Below are 10,111 nucleotides of genomic sequence, written 5' to 3'. Positions count from 1 at the left end.
CAACCTTACCCTGGCAGCTGACACTGAGACTTTTCTGCATTATGAGGACTGGAGTAGACGACCTCTGTTAGTTATTTCTACCCTTAGTTTCTATGATTTCCAAAGACATAAATAAATAAGAATAAAACAAAAACAAATCAACAAACAAACCAAAAAAGAGATGTGGGTTCGTACACTACAAAGTACTTCTTTGTGCTTTTCCCTTAGGTGTCTTTGGCCAGTAAAGAACTGTGAGGATCCTCCATTATCAAAGAATAACAGATTGAATACTGATGTTCATTAAAATAGAAGCATCTGTACCCAAAATCACAAAGTTTCTCTTTTATTAAACTCAAACAAACATTACCCCACCTATGCAGACTTTTAGCTTCTCCATGGTCAAGGTTACAGAGCCACCCTGCCCATTTATTTTAAACATTAAAATGGTTCAAAATACAGTTATGTCTAGATAAATGAGATATGGGGCAACAATATTAAAATGGTTCAATGTAGTCTTCCCACTCAATGCTGTTTCCAATGTATCCACAACTGTTAAGTATGTGAATTTCAAATGAATGACAACTGTCAGATTTAGCTATGTTTGCAAGAAGATTATTCTGCAATCAGATTGAAACCACCATACTGACTTTATTGGCTGTGTAAATTTTACTGAATTTCTGTAACACAAGATATATTTTGTGTCTACAATGTAGTATAGTACAGCGAGGCTCAATTTTAAATGTGAGCTATCTGTAAGTGTAAGCCATTAATGTCGTTCAGGAAATATCACCATTTACTGCTCCACTCAATGTTTGTAAAATGCGATCACCTAATGAATAGAAAGCCAATATTGATTCACAGCTCATTGAGCTTATTGGTATTTGCCTATGGGTCATTGACAGTAAAACAATTTACATCTAGAATGATGTGTGAGTTTGGATGCCTATTTATATCTAACAGTACACTGTTAAAATTAAATAGAAATTTAAAAAATATGATGACTCTAAAGCAGGCTGTGTTAAGGAAATTTACTTTAAAGTAAAGTGGTATATTCATCAGAATCTTACAGCAGGAAGCTGTTATATCCAGTACTGAGTTCCTTAATACAATATGAAATTAATATTTTAATCAATAATTTGTTTACTGGTTAAACAAAGCTTAAAATGGAATGGAATACTTTGTAATCCCTGGATCACGGAGCATATCTTACAGGACCATCCCAATGCATATATTAAGGTAATCTAAAGTCTGCTTATTCTTTTTGACTTCAAAAAGCCCTTTTATTAAACTGACTTAATGCACTAGAATAGTAGACTTTGTATGTGTATCAGTACTCTTTGAGCTGTAAAAGATTTCAATGTAAGAAAGATTTTTTAAATAGTCATTTAGTTGGTAGGATTTAATATCACCACTTGAATAATAAATGAAAAGCTTACCCTAAACTTCAGTGAGGTACAGATACAGTCAAGGACTATGTTCAGAGAATAATCTAGAGAAATTATAATGGCCTTAGGAAGGGAAAATGACAGATATGTAGAAAGAAACGATCAGTGTCGACATCTAGATAATGAACTGGTAATACCCTTCTTTACAGATGGAGATAAGTCCTGTATATCAACTTATATTGCTTATACTTAAGCATATCAAATCATAGCTTGAAAAATACTTTAATCTGAAAAGCTATATTTTTAAAGTTTACAGTGTTGACAAAAGGTAAACCTCTAGTAGTGACATACCTCACTTTATTACAGTAAAGTGAGTCAGTAGATATATATTGATTCAAATGACTGATGCAATACAAATGGATCTAGTAAGACAAATTTGGGCATCTTATTCAGTTCCTCAAAAATGTTATCTCCAGAATCGTTCCTACCAGAGAATTAATACGTAAAATTGTACTGGTGCAAGATTTTAAATCAAATCCTTTAAATTTAGTTTCATTATTTGTTCACTTCTGTGAAATTCCATATAATAGGTGGATTGAATCTAGGTTTGATACACATCCTTCATCATGTCTGGAAATTGAATGCAGACAAGGTTTTATTTCTTCTTCCTATCCAACTTGTAGTAGCTCCTTAATCCATGACACTCTAAATCCAATAAACTTCAGTGAAGCCTCATGGAATTGTGGTGGAATTACTTGGATCAAGACTTCCTGAGTTTTTATTCAGACATGTTTTGCACTGGTAGAAGTAGTACTGACAAAGTAACCTAACAGCTGAAATTTTGCTCCCATGTATCTTTTTTATTGTGCGCTCGCTATGGAAGGTTTTCATTTTGTACATATCAGTAATGGCACAGGCTAAGTAAAGCTTTTTGACCTCAATTATCTTGTCCATCTTTCTAGTTTCTTATCTTAGGTGTGTGCTAGAAGTGTTTTAGTAAAGTTAGTTTTTAAAAACTAAATTACAAAACGTGGACCACTTGCCCAGACAGGCTATTTTAAAGTCTGAAAGGGTACTCCATCTTCTGAAATATTTCCTTATAGTTGGTCTACTCTTTCCTTTGTTCAAGATTATCCATCTTAACACTATAATTCATTCGCTTTCCTGATTTAGTGTTTATGTCCTCCTCTTTCATTCCAGTCTTTCTTTTTAGTTTGAACTGAGATTTCACAGCATGCACTGTGATATAATAAAATCCAAGTACATTAAAAACTTTTCTATGAATAATAATTTATAGTTAAGAGGAACAATAAATATGTGAATTGATTGTTTCACACACACACACACACACACACGAAAGAAAAAAAAAGAAAAAAAAAAAGATGTTGGTCAATAAATACTATCATCCTTATTCTATCAAGTGAGAAGTTAAGTCAGAAGGTCAGGTATTATTCTTTGTTGAGTTCATCAAACTGAATTGTTCATAAATTTGGATATTGTAATCAAGACTAGAAAGTGACCCCAAAACCTTCAGTACTGGCTCAAAGCAGTCAGTAACATAAACAAGCTGGGAATATTTATTTTCCAACTAACTTAAGCTCCATTTAATCATTCTTCCTCTAAAAGGACTCACCAAGAAAGGAAGCAATTTTAAAATAGTAGGAAAAAATAAAAATAAATATAAATATAAATAAAAATAAAAATAAAAATAAAAATAAAAATAAAAATAAATAAAAATAAAAATAGGTATCAACAACCAGTTTTGCTTCATGTAATCAAAACCAGACTCTGTATGAACATACACGATTCCATTCCAAAAGACTCTAAAATTGGATTGTTTGCTTTGCTTTCTTTTTTTTTTTTTTTTTTTCTCCCCTGGGAGTCAAGGGGGAGGTTATTTTTGTTTTTGTTTGTGCATAGAAACATAGCAAATATAATTGATATCATCTTTCTTTTAAGGCTGAAATATTTTTGATCAGTGATGGTGGCTGGGAGAAGCATCCACTGATAAGTGTAAATCAAATACCAAAACTATTTCAACAATTTAACTAGATCTCTTGAAATTACTGGAAGGTTAATCATGGAAACCATTAAAAGGAGTAATCAGTGTGGATTCACCAGCAGAAATTAATGCTTAACCAATCAGACAAACTGTTAAAGTGAAATGATGAATCTGTTACATTATGGGGGAACAGTGGATAGATGTCACCTGTACTTTAGTAAGAACTTTGACATGGTCTCCTCTAAGATTCTCATGGCTATTAAGCTATCTCACAAGCTATTAAGTGTGAGCTGGATGAGCAGAGAGTGGTATGGACTGGAAACTGAATGAATGGATGAATCCAGAGAGTGGTGATAGGGGTGTAAAGTCTAATTGGAAGCCAGTAACTATCACTGTACCCCATGGGACAACACTAGCTCCAATCTTCTTTAACCTTCATAAATGATCTGGATGATAGTTCAAACTGTACCCTCAGCAAGTCTGCAAGTGACCCAAAGAAGGGGGAGGGATCATGCTGCCTTCCAGAGGAATTTTAACAGATCAGAGTATCCAGTTCTGGGCTCCTCAGTGCAAGAGTTCATGAAAATACTACTGAGAATCCAAGGAAAAGCCAGTAAGATAATTGAGAACTGGAGTATTTCTCCTATGAGAAAAGAGTAAAAGAGCTGGGACTGTTTAGCCTTGAGAAGAGAGTTCTCAGAGACTAGTATATGTAAATATCTGAAGGGGAAGAGCAAGGAAGATGGAGCTATGATCTTTTCAGTGTTGCTCACCAACAGGACAAGAAGCAATGGACACAAACTGAAACACAGGAGGCTCCAACTGAATGTCACAAGACTGAGCATGGCACTTGTTGCTGAGACTGTGGGCCTTCCCTTTTCAGAGCTATCAGCCTGGACATACTCCTGGGCAAATATTTCTATATTTCTCTAATTGAGCAGGGAGTTTGGACCAATTGCCTCCAGAGGTCCCCTTCCAATCTCAACCATTTTGTAATTCTATAATTCTTTGACTTTTTGAGGTAAAGCTGCTCCTATCAGGAATAGTAAGATAGCTAGTTGTGGTCATTCAATATATGCAATAAGAGGAGATGGCATAACTTTTAGTTTTATTTTGCAAATTATTAATATGCTAAATAATGTCCTGATTACATTTTTCAAGTATGCTTTATGTCTGGACTGAATCAATCTACTTAAAAACAGAATATGAAGAAAAATATTGATTATGTCAATCTAAATCCAGGAATCCTGACCTTGGTAATTGTGACCTCCTAATGCTTTACCTAATAAAAAATAAATAAATTATAATCAAATCAGTAAGTGTCACTGTCAACACAAACACTTTGTCATTTCATAAGCCTGACTGATGATAAAACTCTCAAAGTCTATACTGATGATAGAATTTCTGAACAATTAAACAATTTCCTCTGGTTTAGAACTTAGGCAGCTCATATGTTGAAAATACCTTGCCAATCTAAACTAGAAGACCTATACAAAAACACAAAAGATCTTTTTGGCTGTTTTTATCCAGGTAAGTATTCTTCCAAATAAATTTAGGTTTTTTTTCATTTTACAATTTCCTTTCACCTCTTAGTCAGTTACAGGACTGAAGTCAAAGTAATTTAAAAAATTTAAATATATTTGTTTTTCACTTAAAGAATACATTTTATTTTTCAATCTTCTGTAATATAAAAGTAGTAGGAGAAAATGCAAGACTGTGCTACCAGAATGCACATAAATTATGAATGAACTCCATCTGTGACTGACTGCATTAAAAATCAGACTTGGCACTCCACACTCTGTTGTTTAATGCAATTTAATATGCCTAAGGTACTGTGCCAGGATCTGCCCCACAAGGGCACAGGTTGGTTCCAAGTTGTGTTTGTTGGTCTTCCAGATATCCCTAATATTCTATGGCATCTCAAAACCCAATGGACACTGACAACTGAGTAACAATAAATTTCATTCAGTAGCCTGTATAAAATTTGTGGGCTGAGTGCCATGCTATATTTGGACTCCCATTATCATTGGTGAGATCATTATTCATCTATAAAATAAATTGCACTGCTGTGATAGGCTATATTCTCACCCACAGAATTGTCCTAAGACAGACATCTTTTGTATCTCTTCAGTGTCTCCTCACAACCCCAGAGGCCAGGCAGACAAAAGAGGTGATCCTTAATCTCTATGCAGCATCAGTGAGACACAGACTGGGGTCTGGGCAACTCAGTTCAAAAGAGACGTATGAATACTGGAGCTGATCCAGCAGAAGACCACAAAGGTGATGAAAGAACTGGAGTATTGCAATATGGGGACAGGCTGAGTGCAAACTCCAGAGAGGAGAAGACTGAAAAGGAAGCTTTTCAGTGTGTACAAATGTATCTATTTGAGGAAGTGAAAAAATTGGAGCCTGACTCTCCTCAATGGTGTTCAGTGTCAGGACAAGAGGCATACCAAAATACACAATATTTCATTTAAGCATAATAAATATATATATATATATTACTCTAAGGATGATCAAACACTGGAACAAATTGCCCACATGAGTTATTGAATCTCCAACTGGAAAACTGCTCAAAGCCCATAATGGTTCTGAGCCAGCTACTCTAGCTGAACCTGCTTGACCAAGCGAGTTCGACCACCCAACATCACAGACTTTCTGATCCTGTGATTTTTCAGCCATTAATTCTTAGTTTCCATCAAACATGTTAAACCTGAAAGAGATACGACTTCTGAGGGCAAACTTTTAACATTTTGACCATCCAGTGCATGAAGAACCAAATTCTGTTTTGAACCTGTCTCCTCTTGGCTTCATTGAATGTCCCTTCACTCTTTTATTGGAAAAAGCAACAAAAAATCAATTCCTGCCCTCCCTGATCACTCTTGATCCTATCAGCCCCCATCACCAATAAATATCTTTCACTCTTATTTTCTAGGAAGTGTATAAGATTATTTAGTCACAGCTTTGTGATACCTCACTCAGAACAAATTTCATGTTCGGTTATATTTATATATTTTTTCTGAAGTTTTCTACTATAACATACAGAATCACAGAATCACATAACTGTAGGGGTTGGAAGGGACCTCTAAAGATCATTGAGTCCAACCCCCCTGCCAAAGCAGGTTCCCTACACCATGTTACCCAGGTAGGCATCTAGTCAGATCTTGAATATCTCCAGAGAAGGAGACTCCACCACCTCCCTGGGCAGCCTGTTCCAGTGCTCTGTCACCCTCACCGTAAAGAAGTTCTTGTGCATATTTGTGGTGCGGAACTTCCTGTGCTGAAGATTCATCCCATTACCCCTAGTCCTGTCCCCACGTGCTACTGAAAAGAGACCAGCTTCGCCACTATGTCCCCCACACCTCAGGTATTTATAAATCTGGATCAAATTCCCCTCTCAGCCTTCTTTTCTCAAGGCGAAACAGACCCAGTTTGCTTAGTTTCTCCTCACAGGGGAGATGCTCCAGACCCTTCACCATCTTTGTGGCCCTCCGCTGGACTCTTTCCAAGAGACCCCTGTCTTTTTTGTACTAGGGAGCCCAGAACTGGACACAGTATTCCAGATGAGGCCTCACCAGTGCAGAGTAGAGGGGGATGTTCACCTCCCTCAACCTGCTGGACATGCTCTTTTTGTAGTGTAGAAGACCAAAACATGCATTCATACATTGACATAAAGCTTTTCAAATTATTTTAACATGACTTTTTTCGCTTGTTTATTTTCTACTGCTACTAAATACTGAACTGTTTTTTACATGGAATAATTCATCTTAAGACCCAGATTTCATATTGATTCATGGAATAGAATAGAATAGAATAGAATAGAATAGAATAGAATAGAATAGAATAGAATAGAATAGAATAGAACAGAATACTTTAGCTGGAAGTTGTCAACGAAATCATTAAAAGTTCAACTGCCTGACTACTACTGGGCTAACCAAATGTTTATTGTTTAGGACATTATCCAAATCATTCTTGAACAGTGACAAACACTGGGCATCTACCATTTCTCTAGGAAGTCTGTTCAAGTGTTTGACCATTCTCATGACAAATAAGTGTTCCTTAATATCTGGTCTGAACTTCTCCATGACAGCTTTTTGCCATTTCTGCATATCCTATTATTGTTTACCAGTAGAAATCATCACTTCCTTCTCCATTTTCCTTCAGGAAGTTGCAGAGAGCAACAAGATTGCTTCTAAGTCTTCTTTTCTCCAAACTAGAGAAATAATGAATAACACAGTAACATCAAAGAATTGTTCATTTCATGACTGCTGAATGTCACAAAAGCATATCTTGTACAGGTCACTGTGAACTGCCCCTGAGAAATCTGTCCACTATGAAAATAGACCATTTATCTGTATCTTCCATTTTCTATCTTGTAACCATGTAGGGACATTCATTCTCATCTAACACCTGCTAAATATTTTCTAAGATTCTTTCCATGTCAAAAAGTTTTTGCACATGTAAATCATGATTTAATAGGATCCTGTTTTCATTTTTCTTGTCTGCTTGACAAGATAAGTGAGGAAAGAATTCATTTTCCAAAAGTTGTATTCATTTCTTTTAGTATTCGATATTTATCTACATTAAAAATTACTTCTGTCCTTTATCTAGTATGGATATCTACAACAGGCCTATATGCCATTATAAGTCTCATCAAGCTGTTTTGCAGAAGAGCTATATTTCATCACATAGTACATTACCTACATGAAAGGAAGAGATATACCAAATTCTATAACTGGAAAAATCTAGCTATGAAGTACCTGCAATTAAACAATGAAATATATAACATGAGGTTATTAGGTGAAGTGGAAACAGAGTGTATGTTTCAGAAATATAATTTAAATCTCTGACTAGGTAGGATCAATGTAATACAATATTACATTACACTTTCTACTTGATAATTAAAAGATATATATATTTCATAATTTATTTTTTTTTTCAGATTTTGAATGGCACTTAGTTTGCAAGATACTATTAATCCAAAAGAAATCAAATAATCATTAGTTTTTTGTTTGTTTTTTTAATATTATTTATTAATAATATTAATATAATATTATTATATATAATAAATATAATAAAATAATATAATTAATATATATTATATATAATATAATTATTATATTATAGTATATGTATATATACAATTAATATAATAAATAATATTTACCTGTTTATTTGCAAACACACATTTTCCTCTCAGATGTAAAGGATGAACACTTCATTGCTCTAGTCTTGTAAATGCACAATGCCAAGTTAATCTCTACTCCACACAGAATAAGGACAGAAAAGAAACTAGACTTGACAGGCAGTGTAGCATATGATAATAGTACTTCGATTCATTAGGCAAAACTATCTTAACCTCTACAAGTAATTAAATCTTTTAAAAAATACAGTAATGACAGTACAAGAATTCAGCTGCCTGGTATGTTGTAGTATTTCTTTCTGCTTCAGTCTTTCATTACAAACATATATATTGTGGTGAACTGTATGATAATTCAAAATCTAACCACTGTTGACATTCAGGTTTATATTGGGTTAATTACTCTTGCTATGGTTGTGTCTTCTTCAAGAGACAGATTCTCCTTTTTATTGTGTTACCATAAAATAAGATACATTTTATCTCCAAGAGATGGTAGTGTAAAAAGGAAAGACTGTTAAGGATGGGACAAGAAACTGAAGCTTAAGTTAATGAAAAGAGGAATTAATTTCCTATATCTTGATCTAGCTAAAAGCTAGATGAATGCAGGATTCATCCTGAACTCACTTTCCAAGGCTGCTATCATCTGGAGCAACTGGGAACTCATTACTATTTGTCTCTATTTGTTTCATTAAGTAAGCCTTTTCTTAGAAACTATGTTTTGAAAATTACAATAGAAGTATTGACATTGATCATATGTGAAGAAAGTAGAATATACTTAAATATGTGTAAGAACAAATTCACATCTGAGTTCACTTTCAAGCCAGAGTAACTCAGATGACAATATCTGGCATTTGGTTTGGTTTTTACAACCTCAATGGCATTTTTTATTTTTATTTTTAATTACAATTCTGATGAAAAATTTCATTCAGGAATGTAATTATTTTGCTTGTTCTCTTGCCATCTTAATCTGTCATCTGACAATGGCTCAGCTTATTCATTGCAAGGGGTCAAGCATGGGTAATGAAGCAGTTACAAGCTCATTGGCAGCTACTGTGCCAGCTTTGTTACTGGAATGCAGTCCAATCTTCTGATTACACTTGTCTTTATAAGGGCATTGAATTTGTTCAGAGTTTCTGTCTTACTTGCATCATCATTCTCAATAGTACTGCAAGTGCTTTTCCTCAAATCAAACTATGAAGCCTTACTTTGTCTACATATTAAGAGGAAGCCTTTGTCTCAAAGAGCATACAAATAAAGGATAGACAGAAAACTGATTGCTCTTCTTATGAGATAGTGAGACATATTCAGCTTCAATGTTCTGTCTTCTCACAGTCAGTCTTAAAAGCGTTGCTTGCAGATCATTTACCCTTATGTTTCTGAGGGATTTAATTAAAACAAACTTTTCATAATACAGAATTATTAAGCAGGAAAAACAATAAATCCGGAGATATTTTTATTACAGTTTAAGTTTCAGTGTGTGATGGTCTTTGTAAGAAATGGATTCAGTAATGACCTCCAAGCTGAGGACAGTACATGAAGGTAATTTTTTATTCCCTAATCCTACCATCCTTCTGTTTTTGCTGAAGCAGTTTTGAGAGTTTACTT

Source organism: Coturnix japonica, chromosome 3 (genome assembly GCF_054131305.1).
Source record: "Coturnix japonica strain WE chromosome 3, WE-NBRP24, whole genome shotgun sequence".
NCBI lineage: Eukaryota > Metazoa > Chordata > Aves > Galliformes > Phasianidae > Coturnix > Coturnix japonica.
The sequence above is the reverse complement of the archived record's forward strand: the minus strand, read 5'-3'. Positions refer to the sequence as shown.